The sequence below is a fragment of the Schistocerca cancellata genome, chromosome 4 (assembly GCF_023864275.1).
Source record: "Schistocerca cancellata isolate TAMUIC-IGC-003103 chromosome 4, iqSchCanc2.1, whole genome shotgun sequence".
Classification (NCBI taxonomy): Eukaryota; Metazoa; Arthropoda; class Insecta; order Orthoptera; family Acrididae; genus Schistocerca; species Schistocerca cancellata.
The window spans coordinates 130364788-130379460 of record NC_064629.1 but is presented as its reverse complement, the minus strand read 5'-3'; positions in this window follow the sequence as shown (position 1 = coordinate 130379460).

Here is a 14673-nt window from a genome sequence, read left to right as displayed (position 1 = left end):
GCCGTCAGTGTCAGCCAGTTTGCCGTGGCATACGGAGCTCCATCGCAGTCTTTAACACTGGTAGCATGCCGCGGCAGCGTGGACGTGAACCGTATGTGCAGTTAACGGACTTTGAGCGAGGGCGTATAGTGGGCATGCGGGAGGCCGGGTGGACGTACCGCCGAATTGCTCAACACGTGGGGCGTGAGGTCTCCACAGTACATCGATGTTGTCGCCAGTGGTCGGCGGAAGGTGCACGTGGCCGTCGACCTGGGACCGGACCGCAGCGACGCACGGATGCACGCCAAGACCGTAGGATCCTACGCAGTGCCGTAGGGGACCGCACCGCCACTTCCCAGCAAATTAGGGACACTGTTGCTCCTGGGGTATCGGCGAGGACCATTCGCAACCGTCTCCATGAAGCTGGGCTACGGTCCCGCACACCGTTAGGCCGTCTTCCGCTCACGCCCCAACATCGTGCAGATCGCCTCCAGTGGTGTCGCGACAGGCGTGAATGGAGGGACGAATGGAGACGTGTCGTCTTCAGCGATGAGAGTCGCTTCTGCCTTGGTGCCAATGATGGTCGTATGCGTGTTTGGCGCCGTGCAGGTGAGCGCCACAATCAGGACTGCATACGACCGAGGCACACAGGGCCACCACCCGGCATCATGGTGTGGGGAGCGATCTCCTACACTGTCCGTACACCACTGGTGATCGTCGAGGGGACACTGAATAGTGCACGGTACATACAAACCGTCATCGAACCCATCGTTCTACCATTCCTAGACCGGCAAGGGAACTTGCTGTTCCAACAGGACAATGCACGTCCGCATGTATCCCGTGCCACCCAACGTGCTCTAGAAGGTGTAAGTCAACTACCCTGGCCAGCAAGATCTCCGGATCTGTCCCCCATTGAGCATGTTTGGGACTGGATGAAGCGTCGTCTCACGCGGTCGGCACGTCCAGGACGAACGCTGGTCCAACTGAGGCGCCAGGTGGAAATGGCATGGCAAGCCGTTCCACAGGACTACATCCAGCATCTCTACGATCGTCTCCATGGGAGAATAGCAGCCTGCATTGCTGCGAAAGGTGGATATACACTGTACTAGTGCCGACATTGTGCATGCTCTGTTGCCTGTGTCTATGTGCCTGTGGTTCTGTCAGTGTGATCATGTGATGTATCTGACCCCAGGAATGTGTCAATAAAGTTTCCCTTTCCTGGGACAATGAATTCACGGTGTTCTTATTTCAATTTCCAGGAGTGTATATGAACTGAGAATATGTTCAAGAATTCTGCAGCAGACTGATATTAGTAATATTGCGAGTCCGTTTCTTTACCCCTCTTACATACAGAAGTCACTTGCGCTTTTTTCCCAGTCGCTTGTGACTTTGCGATGGGCGAGAGATTCTCAATAAATGCAAACTAAATAAGGGACCAATGTCGTAGAGTGCTCTCTGTGAATCTGAATTGGGGTTCCATCCGGACCTGGCGACTTAGTTGCTTCTCTACGCCGGGGGTGCCTATTACTATGTCCTTCATACGGGACCTGTACAACCTTCCAACGACGGCATTTTTGTACGATTCTCCTGAGTAAATGATTTCTTAAATGCGAAATTTAAAACTACAGCTTTCCTATTTCTGTCTTCTATTGCCACTCCGGATTCGTCAACGAGTGACTGGATAGAAGTCTTCGACCTGCTTAGCGATTTTATGTAGGATTAGAATTTTCTCGGGTTCTCGACAACATCTTTTGCTGAGGTATAACGCTGGTAGTTGTATGCTGACACTGCCGATAAACTCAGGCTTGTTTGTAAATGGTTCAAATGGCTCTGAGAACTGTGGGACTTAACATCTGAGGTCATCAGTCCCCTAGACTTAGAACTACTGAAACCTAACTAACCTAAGGAGATCACACACATCCATGCCCGAGGCAGGATTCGAACCTGCGACCGTAGCAGCAGCGCGGTTCGCGGCTGAAGCGCCTAGAACCGCTCGGCCACAATGGCCGGCAAACTCAGGCTTGTTTGTAACTACAAAGACTAAAACATTTTCAGTGCGTGTCAAACTAGCTGTTCAATACAATTTTCGGAAAACTTGTTCGAAAGTACTTTACAAGACGGCCTGTTCGCACCACTTGCAATGAATCCATAGACGTCCCACTTTGTACACGGTAGGTTAAAGTCGCCTACAACTAATACTGCACAATCTGGACATTTCCGCGCTATTGAGCGTAGGCTTTCTTTAAATGATTCTAATCAGTCACAGCGGAGTTAGGTGGCTGGTAAAAACTTCCGATAATTAACTTCAGTTCACCTATACTTGGTACACGCGTCCAGATGACTTCACAATCACATTCAGTTTCGACCTCGATAAATACGGTATTGTTGTCTGCTGCAATGAAATCTTTCGTGCCTGTAGCGTATAATCTGTTTTTTCGATACACGTTCCACGTTTCGCTAAATACTGCAGAGCTTTCTACTTCGGGTTTCATCCAACTCTCGATTCGGAGAATAATTTTAGCGAGACAACTTCCCGGAAGGGAATAAATTCATGAAACTTGTTTTGAATACTTCGATGACATACTGTTAAAATTTTTACAGTCGAAGCGTCTTTACTTTGTGCACCGTCTGATTTCGTTCTCTGTGTATTGGCTGGCAAGCGTTCATTAGAAGATCTGAAACTACCATCTAGCGTAAAAAGGAAAAGAAACATGTCCACTCCACAAGTATTCAGGTACCCGAATAGCTACTTCCTTTGTATAGTACACACTTGACCTGGTAAGGGGAGTCCTATAACTCTCCACCCAATGACGCAGGCACAGAAATACGCAACCATGACCGCCACAGAATCGACGAAGCCTCTGGATGAGACCCTCCACTCGGCTCCACACGAAAGGATCCTGATCAGTTCTGGGAAGACTGCTGCAAATTGTGAGCCTTGCTTGCACTCTGCGTGTCAGGTCATTCCACCAGCCGCCATTATGAATTAAGGACCGTCTCAGAACCAAGGTGACAGGTGTTGGTGCCGAGGTGAGGTTCAACTTGCAGACGACTGTACCACAGCCGCAGGCAGGGCCTCTTCAGCATCTCGGATGACTCTCCCTGGTAGACATACCGAGACCACACTGGCCTTCATTCCAGTCCTGGGTGCTATTTTCCCAAGGAGCTTCATAACCCGACTAACATTGGAGCTCCCGATAACTAACAAACCTCTCCCCTCATGTGCCTGGTTCAAATGGTTCAAATGGCTCTGAGCACTATGGGACTTAACTTCTCTAGGCGCTGAGTCCGGAACCGCGCGAATGCTACGGTCGCAGGTTCGAATCCTGCCTCGGGCATGGATGTGTGTGATGTCCTTAGGTTAGTTAGGTTTAAGTAGTTCTACGTTCTAGGGGACTTGTGACCACAGATGTTAAGTACCATAGTGCTCAGAGCCATTTGAACTTAACTTCTGAGGTTATTAGTCCCCTAGAACTTAGAACTACTTAACCATAACTAACCTGAGGACATCACACACATCCATGCCCGAGGCAGGATTCGAACCTGCGACCATAGCGGTCGCGCGGTTCCAGACTGTAGCGCCTAGAACCGCTCGGCCACCCCGGCCGGCATGTGCCTGGTAGACGCTGCTGAAGGAGCGACCACCTTCCCACTTAACACGGTGAGTGTATCAGGCCAGACGACCAGTGTCCACATTCATTCTCCGCCTCGAAAGACGCGAACGCGTTACCACCCGCCACCCACCCTGGTGTTAGGGCGACTCTGTCATGTCGGGTAGACCGCAAGTTGCCTCAGCGACAGAACCCGTGCGAGCAACCGACCATGTCACGTGCCAGATTCTCCGCTACCGTTACACTCCGAGGCAGCAGACTGAAGACAGCTGACCGTGGCCAAAAGCGTCCCACCGATGATGTCATAGGGTAGGGAAGAGGGGTAATCCAGCATCAATGAAGACTGTATTGATGCTGCATAGTCACCCTGTTATAAAGCTGCTGCATTAACCGGCCGCAACCTGCTCAAACCCTGTTGCCCAGTTTATCAGCGAGTTCCTGTTACAGCAGCCTCTTTGTCTCCAGTGGTTGCCGATCGTTCTCTAACGAATACAGAGGCACCATTTGCTTGGTCTCACACATAGTAAAAACGAGATATTTCAAAAGTAGCAATAACGTTCATTTGTAGTTTAGGGTTGTAAATTCTCTGGCGCAGATTTAGATCCTGCAAACAACCCACATGTCAAAGGACTAGCGCCGCAGACAACTATCCGCAGTTGTGTCTTAATGGGCCGTTGTATGGGCGTCGTGAGCTATAAGATACACTAGAAGCTATTGGTGACGAATTGCTCTAGAATTTTCCTAGCCGTTCTGTTCGTACACAAGAGCCCTACGTTTTCGTAGACAGATGCAGTGAGAAGTAATTACGTTTCTACGGAGGGCAGTTAAAATGTCACCCCCCATGTGGTGAATGTCACTGTGTTCTTAAGCCACTCTCATTTTCTTTCAGAGAAAGGCAGAAGTAGTAAGTTCTTTTACCTTTCTTTTACCGTAACAGCGTGACATTTGCACTCTGTTTTTTGTTCAACAATTACACTTTTCATAGACTGCTGGACATCTTAGAGCACAACATTTTCAGTAAGTGGATTTTTTTTTTTCATTTACAAAATGGTTCAGCCATTAAACACGTATCCTTGTGTTGCTGCAAGATCGTGTATTAAACTGAAGTATGTGTAACAGCTCCTCCGATTCCGTGACCCTGTGAAAGCATTGCTTCACTTCAGAATACTATTTCGCCGAAACAATTTAACAGTCACGTTCATATTATAACGAGTCACCCTCGTCCAACATTACCTTCATATATATATATATATATATATATATATATATATATATATATATATATAGAGAGAGAGAGAGAGAGAGAGAGATATATAACCGATACCATGTATACTATCGATTCTTGATAGGTTAAAATTATCTCAGCTGCTTCACTATAAGAATTAATATGATTTTGTATACGATGAGAGAGAGAGAGAGAGAGAGAGAGAGAGAGAGAGAGAGAGAGAGAGAGAGATAACCGATACCATGTATACTATTGTTTCTTGCATAGGTTAAAATTATCTCTGCTGTTTCACTATAAGAATTCATATGATTTTGTATACGATGTATTATATTTCAAGCCAAAATGTATAAAAACTAAATTAACGAGTTACACTCGATATGTAATAACAGCTAAAATTACTTTTAAAAATAACTGAAAATACGAAATTTCTGGCATATCTAAAATTCATATTATTAATTGCAGAATCTAACGCTAATTATTAAATTTACTTCTAGATTGATTTACAAAATAATCATGTATTTTAGCGAAGATTCTTCTATGGTAAAGAAAGTTTGTAAACTCTTTTGCTTTGTAAACTGTTTGGAATAATGTGAGTGCTGCGGAATGCAAGCAGTGGTTTGCATGCCTCTGATGCAAGTAGACGTTGTCTAAGTTTGTTACCAAAAATGTAATTATCGATTTTTCTGAATGTGGAAAATGTAAAAACGGCGTGATGTTGAAAGATGTGACAAACAATAAAATTCATGAATAATACAGACAAATCTTCATAGTTATTTAATCATCAAGAACCTAAGAAATCGAAATTTTCAGCTGCAAGAATGTACTCGTAGACAAGACTTTGAGCCATCGACAACAACATCGACGTAATCAAGATAAGTAAAAAGTTCTTCTTTTCTAAAGTTACTCCCCTCGAAGTTTTCAAAATTTGTGCGAATAATGAGAACTTTAATGGTGATTTGTGGGAAGGTAAGATTACAATATTCAGCACGAGTCGAACATCGTACCAACTCGTATGGAGTTTATTTTTAATAAACAATATACTCGCAACGCTTCGTATTCACCTTCTGCAGAAGCGGCAGCCAGCGGATCTACCACTCAAAGTGGCGTGCCAGGCAGGATTTCGTGGGAGATGCTCCACGGAATACGTCGAAATAGCGACATGGCGGGTCATGGCGGAAATGTCAGTCCTGACGTGTCACACGCGCCAGCGGCAGCGTCAGCTCGGTTAACTGTCAACGCACCTTGCGGCTGTCAATATCCAACAGTCGCGCCCTCTGCCTCTGGCATACGTCAGTCAGAACTCTTTTCAATGCTCTACATTTCTGACGGAGCAGTAGCAACATTCGAATAATCGAAATCTAAAGCGGCAATTAATCTCGAACAACACCTTCGGAAAAGAGGTGAGAAGTTTCAAATCAGTGTACCTTCCCTTCAGAGACTCTACATAGAATTTGTTACTAACGAAATGGCCAACTGCGAGGTGCTAGCTAAATATCTGAAAGAGTTTTTGCATTGTGTGGAAACAAGAGGACGATTACATGGATTGGTTTAACACAGCTAGCTCGCAGCGGTTAAGAAAAATTGAATTCCTGTAGAAACCCAAACAAAAAATTTACAATAAAACACATATATGTTTAAGGCCAAGCTCAAACATTACGTAACAGTAATTAAAGCAGAGGTGCAATGTACATTATAATGCGTTACGCTGAACAGAAAAGATGGACAAGAAGAACCAGGAAAAATGGAAAAGAAGTACTCAGGAAAATTAGGAGCCTACAAAAAAGAAGATAATGAAGATTTATACAGAAACACAGAAAAAACAATATGCATAATAAGAAAAAGTAGATAAAGTTTTATATATACCTCCACCTATAACAGACTTAGCATGATAATTTTTGACATCATGCCTAAATTTAAAAAGAAAGGAAAAACTATTGGTTGCCTGTAGGAACTAGTTGGCTCTGCAGAAGTCTCATGATAACAGACGACTGTTAAAAAATGAGACGGCTTCCGTCAACGGATCGATGGTGCGATATTTCCGACCCAACAACCAAACTCCCATCCTAAGACAGTGATGTCAGAGTGTAACCTCCGACACAGCACTCGTTAAAGCCTGTGCTATGGTCTGTGAGCGGGATTCACCTTATGAGAAAGGATTTTCGTATAGTTATCGACCGCGTGTACCTGAATGGTGGCAAATCAGACTTACATCCACTCTGTAATAACAATGATCCGTCAAGTAAGTTCGAAATACAGTTACACGTCAGGATGGATCAAAAGCAACCCAGAAGATGCTACCAATTTGATAATAATACAGTCGCCAGCCTAATTAGGCATTAACTGAGTTTCTTCCCTGTACAAGTTGGTATATATTCATGCAAAACAACAAGTTGTAATACTGCATAATATAGTAGAATTTTAGAACCAGAAAATCTATTGAACTAATAGTTTCACGTTCTGTACTGATATGGATGAATACGTAACAATACACTATAATGTATACTACAAAACTTTATACTGTCTATTAATCTGATTAAAATCGGGCATAGGTTACCCTAGAAATTGCACTTTCGTGCCGTACACTAAATGTCAATTTTGATAAAGATAAAACATCGATAAATTTTGACTTTTATATTGACTTTAACTTTTGCTGGTCAAACCAATTTAGAACACTTTAGAATTCAAATGAATGAGGGGGAGGGGGGATCCTGAAACTGTTATGATCACTGTATTCAAAAAATTGATTACCGAATTTATTATTCATTCAAGATTTCCAGTATATAAGTTACTACTCTTTTCATCTTACTTACTGCTCATTTAAATGCCTTTAAATCTGTCTCGAAATAATAAACTTCATTACTATATAAATACTAAAGTTATCTTTCGACTTAGTTAGACCTTCGCTATTCATTTACGAGTTCATTAACAAAACATTTCTTTAAACACCATTCTAAGATAGCTAGTTCTGCAAATAATTATTATTAACACAATTTTCAGTTTTCATTTCGGGACACTCGGATTACACAACGTTTGGAAAAGACCCTGTCTAGGTTAGTTGTGAGGATAATTAAATGATGGAAAAGTTCTGGTAAAATCTAGGTTATTATTGCACCAAACAAACACAGTTCACTCTCTGATCCACACGAATACAGTGCTATAAGTTTCAACCTGCCAGTATCGATGCGGCGGTTGGCGGGCGGCGAGATGGAGAGGCACAAAGCACACATACAACCACAGCTATGGCTCTTGATGTATCGGCACTTTAATTCTTCTTAGCGTCGCAATAATTTTCCATTTAGTGCCTATGGAATTTTGTCATGCTGTGTGGGCGTTGGAACAGCATACCCGAGGCTCAGTGAAGCTATGTCTTCCAGGAGAGCCTCCTCGCTCCAGAAGGTGTTGCTCAAACCAGTGCCAAATTCCAACTACTACTACTGAGCCCGTTGTGCCGTGCAGTGCTCGTGCGCAATTTCTCGCGCTTGCCTGCCATCCACCTTTTATCGCTCCCATACAGACAGGGTATTCACCCGAGGTTTTGCATTCTGCATATCCTAACACATTGCCTATATATGGACCAGACGCACAGTTACAATTTTAAACATGTTACAACAGTCTCAACATTTGTTTCATTTCAATTGTATTACAATATTACTTGACATTTGATGTCAACATTAATATTCACATTGAAACTTATTTACAGTTTTCTTAACACAATGGCGTGAAACAAAAAAATTGAAATCAGAACATCAATTACATAAGTTTATCGAAAAATCAGATGGAAAAAATTACTTATATGTACAATAGTACAGCGTCGTCGTTGTTACAAGAGGAACAGCAGCAGGCCGTCATTGATCACATGAAGTTCGGTGGAAAACTGAAGAGAAAAAGTATTTTACACTATTAAAAATATCTTTTTAACATGTTATCGATAAAAACGCATTCTACCATGTAGGACGTTGAATAAAAATTTTTTTTTGTCATGCTAACAATAGTTCATATGTTTTATAAGGTACCAGTCATTGACCCATAGCACTGCATGCCTAGGCATATGACACTTACATTACTCCGATCTCCTCCTCCCCCGTCCCTCTGTCCATCTCCTCCTCCTCTTCTCTCTGTCCACTTTCTTCTACATCCTTTCTCCATCCATCTCCTCCTCTTTACTCTCAAACTATGTAGCACCTCCACCTCCTCTCTTTCTGTCCATTGCACACTTCCACCTCTATTTGTTCATGTCCTCCATCTTCCTATCTTACTGTCTGAGCCCTCCTCCTACCATTGTCTATCCATCTCATCTTTCCCCTCTCACTACCCATCTCATTCTCCCCCTCTCTGTGTTCAACCATGTCCATCCACTCGTACAGCACCTGGAATGCATTCCAGTACTACCTGCGCAACTCACCTGACACGGAGGGCAATCTAGACTTCAGTGGTTACCAAACCTAACACCCACACCTATAAGAGGTAGGTGGTTCTTACCCCTGTAGTACTTCTTCCCAGACAATAGGTATATGTACCCAATTTGGTAAAATCAATTCAGTGGTTTAAGAGGAGATGTGGAACATGCTCATGCACACACACACACACACACACACACACACACACACACATCATATATATATATATATATATATATATATATATATATATATATATATATATGATGTGTGTGTGTGTGTGTGTGTGTGTGTGTGTGTGTGTGCGCGTGCGTGTGCATGTTCCACATCTCCTCCTAAAACATTGAATTGATTTCAACCAAATTTGGTACATATACTTATTGTCTGGGAAGAAGTACTATATATATATATATATATATATATATATATATATATATATATATATATATGTGTGTGTGTGTGTGTGTGTGTACAAAAAGTTTGTTTAAGTGTATGTTCGTTCAAAATGGTTCAAATGGCTCTGAGCACTATGGGACTCAACAGCTGTGGTCATCAGTCCCCTAGAACTTAGAACTACTTAAACCTAACTAACCTAAGGACGTCACACACATCCATGCCCGAGGCAGGATTCGAACCTGCGACCGTAGCAGTCGCGCGGTTCCGGACTGCGCGCCTAGAACCGCGAGACCACCGCGGCCGGCTGTATGTTCGTTCTAAGTGCGTGTCTTCATATACATTTACAGCCCCTTAGTGTCTCTGCATCTGGCATCAACTTGCATAACTCCTGAACTCAGTATTTCTTGTTGTAAAGCACAGTTGACACAATTTTAAATGTCCACAGAGAATGTAATCAAAATGTGTTAAGTTGGGTTCTCCCCTCCATATCATTAGACCAAGAGTAATGTTATTTTATGATTGCCAGACCACCAAAGGAAAATGATGCGGAATTCACTTTAATCCGACACTTAAAGACAGAATGACACATAGCGGTCGGTACGGAACAGGGTGTCGAGATTTTGCACTTTGCACAAAAAGGACCACTATATATTCACAAATACAAAATTACCCTCGAAGAATTCTAAATGAACATATCGATTTGGAGCATAAACATTGTGTTGATAACTTCATTGAAATTTTCCTCCAAAACACCAGACGAGTGGAGAAACAAAATCCAGAAACGTATCAGAGATCATGTTGCCATGGAAGTAAAAACAACTAGTGGAAAGCATACGTTTGAGAGTAAAACAACGTCGAGAAACTGTCATAAACCTCACGCACTACAACGTTATCTAGTATAACCAGTTAAAAAAAATAAGATTAAATTACATATGAACGTAGAACCTCATAAACACGAAAAATATATCACTAATACAGCTGGTAAGAACAAAGATATGACCTACGGAACACCATAGACACAAAAGGCCTGTAACCATAAAACCCAGCTGACTCAACTGTCTGTACAGCTGTCAAGTAACATTATTATGAAATAAAATTTTCATAACTGGGAAACTTCAGAAATAATTGCTCCAGCTACAGTTTAACGCCTATTATAGCTCCACTAACATTAAAGAAGCAACCTCATACAGCAGTGACAGTAACAAAGCAACAAAGACAGTGATACCATATGGACATCAAGTCCACCTGATGTACATAGCAAAGCATCATTCTATAATACGTTAAATTATCTGCTTCAAAATCTGAGATGTTGTTCCTAACTATAGATTTACACAGATAACCTGACGATGGAAATCACGCCGAAACAGGCCCATTGTAATAAAAAGTATAAATGAACACAGCAGCGTCTTGGTCTCGTAGCATAATACATAATGTCCTTACATCACACGTACGATGCGGCGGTCCCAGATGAGTACAAATAACAAAGTTCTGTCTACATAAAAATTGTGAATTTTCTCTAATATAAAAATATGCAATTTTTTCATGTTCAAATGTGAAAAAGTACAATTATTTTCAACAGGACGTCCGTAGAGAGGTCGTTGTAACAAACTAAAAAACTTTTCCAAAAAAGAGTTTCTATTTTGAGAGCAGTATTTAACGGTATGGTTTTGTGAAGTTACTTAGATGGAGGTACGAAGACCATTTTGTTCCTTTCAGTTATCTGAAGATACTAATCAAAGTGGCTTTTATCAATTAATCTGCAGTAGACAGTTTGTCTAAAGCGCTTTAGTCCGGAAATAGCTCGGGTGCACCCAGGGACTAGGTCTGTTACGGTAGGTCTGGAACACCTTCCGTAGTAAATGTCCAGTATTAGATACTTGTAAGGATGAAATGGACGAAACAATGAAAAGTGGAATCTTCGTTGATCCATTATGGATCGTGGGACGACGGCAGGCATGAACTTCTTGATGCAATAATTTACCAACAGCTGTATGATTTGTAGATATTTATTTTATTTTATGAACTTCTATGTGCTACCAGTTTCGGCATTACACTGATGCCATCTTCAGGCCCCACTCATCACAGTCGTAAAATCGCAATACACGGAAGGAGCCATATAACTGGATCCGTGAATCAAATCGTTATGCAATAGCTCTTGGTGGCCAGGCGACACAGATCCAGTTATGTGGCTCCTTCAGTATATAGCGATTTTACGACTATGACGAGTGGGGCCTCAAGATGGCATCAGTGTAATGCCGAAACTGGTAGCACAAAGAAGTTCATAAAATAAAATAAACTTCTACAAATCATACGGCTGTTGGTAAATTATTGCATCAAGAAAAGTGGAATGGTTAACGCACACAAGACTTCGGTTTTGAGATTGGAAGGGATCAAATTTTCATCCTACAATCTGTATCTAAGCTTTTTATGTTTCTTGTAATTCACTTGAGATAAATAGGGTGGTTTATTCCTACGAAAAGAATGCAGTTAATTCCTTCTTCCACTTTCGACATTCTGTAATGACGTCACTACCGACAAGACATTAAATAGTGACCATAGTTTCTTCCTTGTTTCACTGAAATACTGCAGCAGGCAGAGTGCAGTGACCCTGACTTCAGGTGCAGGAAAAATCACTCGCGTGAAATACAGGCCATTTTTTTCGAACACACTATCTTCGAAATAGTTCATTCAAGGGAACACGTAGATTCCGATTTCCCAGATTTCCGAAGATCGTCCGACATTGTTAAGTCACAACCAATGTATGATCATACGAAATATGTTCTCATATATTTGATTAAAATGACTGACTAATACCACCCAGTACTATACGGCGAAGGAACTAAAAATTAATGTTCTTAACACTCATAAAAAATTATGAGAGAAGCTCAGCGGCACTATCGGATTCTTTGTAGACGTTACTACTGGCTACGGGAGGGTTTCATCGCTAGACGCTAAAGTAAAAATGTCGAACGACTTGAACAGAATTTCCGCTTGGTGGAAGGAATGTAAGATCCGTTTAAACGTACAGGGTCTGGACACCGCGACAAACAGATGCTTGAACATAAATGCAAATGTTAGCCAACCGTACAGGTTGTGCTGTTGTATTTGGCCACGAACGCCACCTCTGCAATGTCCTCAATACGTTGCAAGTACCAGTCGGGGTCAGAACAGTGTTCTGCCTAATTTCGAATGCATTATGTCGCAGTTAAGTGAATTCGAACATGGACAGATGTTTTTGCTCTACATCTACATCTACATCCATACTCCGCAAGCCACCTGACGGTGTGTGGTGGAGGGTACCTTCAGTACCTCTATCGGTTCTCCCTTCTATTCCAGTCTCGTATTGTTCGTGGAAAGAAGGATTGTCGGTATGCTTCTGTGTGGGCTCTAATCTCTCTGATTTTATCCTCATGGTCTCTTCGCGAGATATACGTAGGAGGGAGCAATATACTGCTTGACTCTTCGGTGAAGGTATGTTCTCGGAACTTTGACAAATGCCCGTACCGAGCTACTGAGCGTCTCTCCTGCAGAGTCTTCCACTGGAGTTTATGTACCATCTCCGTAACGCTTTCGCGATTACTAAATGATCCTGTAACGAAGCGCGCTGCTCTCCGTTGGATCTTCTCTATGTCTTGTATCAACCCTATCTGGTACGGATCCCACACTGCTGAGCAGTATTCAAGCAGTGGGCGAACAAGCGTACTGTAACCTACTTCCTTTGTTTTCGGATTGCATTTCCTTAGGATTCTTCCAATGAATCTCAGTCTGGCATCTGCTTTACCAACGACCAACTTTATATGTTGTTGTTGTTGTTGTGGTCTTCAGTCCTGAGACTGGTTTGATGCAGCTCTCCATGCTACTCTATCCTGTGCAAGCTTCTTCATCTCCCAGTACCTACTGCAACCTACATCCTTCTGAATCTGCTTAGTGTATTCATCTCTTGGTCTCCCCCTACGATTTTTACCCTCCACGCTGCCCTCCAATACTAAATTGGTGATCCCTTGATGCCTCAGAACATGTCCTACCAAACGATCCCTTCTTCTGGTCAAGTTGTGCCACAAACTCCTCTTCTCCCCAATCCTATTCAGTACCTCCTCATTAGTTATGCGATCTACCCATCTAATCTTCAGCATTCTTCTGTAGCACCACATTTCGAAAGCTTCTATTCTCTTCTTGTCCAAACTATTTATTGTCCATGTTTCACTTCCATACATGGCTACACTCCATACAAATACTTTCAGAAATGACTTCCTGACACTTAAATCTATACTCGATGTTAACAAATTTCTCTTCTTCAGAAACGCTTTCCTTGCCATTGCCAGTCTACATTTTATATCCTCTCTACTTCGACCATCATCAGTTATTTTGCTCCCCAAATAGCAAAACTCCTTTACTACTTTAAGTGTCTCATTTCCTAATCTAATACCCTCAACATCACCCGACTTAATTCGACTACATTCCATTATCCTCGTTTTGCTTCTGTTGATGTTCATCTTATATCCTCCCTTCAAGACACCATCCATTCCGTTCAACTGCTCTTCCAAGTCCTTTGCTGTCTCTGACAGAATTACAATGTCATCGGCGAACCTCAAAGTTTTTATTTCTTCTCAATGGATTTTAATACCTACTCCGAATTTTTCTTTTGTTTCCTTTACTGCTTGCTCAATGTACAGATTGAATAACATCGGGGAGAGGCTACAACCCTGTCTTACTCCCTTCCCAACCACTGCTTCTCTTTCATGCCCCTCGACTCTTATAACTGCCATCTGCTTTCTGTACAAATTGTAAATAGCCTTTCGCTCCCTGTATTTTACCCCTGCCACCTTTAGAATTTGAAAGAGAGTATTCCAGTCAACATTGTCAAAAGCTTTCTCTAAGTCTACAAATGCTAGAAACGTAGGTTTGCCTTTCCTTAATCTTTCTTCTAAGATAAGTCGTAAGGTCAGTATTGCCTCACGTGTTCCAGTATTTCTACGGAATCCAAACTGATCTTCCCCGAGGTCGGCTTCTACTAGTTTTTCCATTCGTCTGTAAAGAATTCGTGTTAGTATTTTGCAGCTGTGGC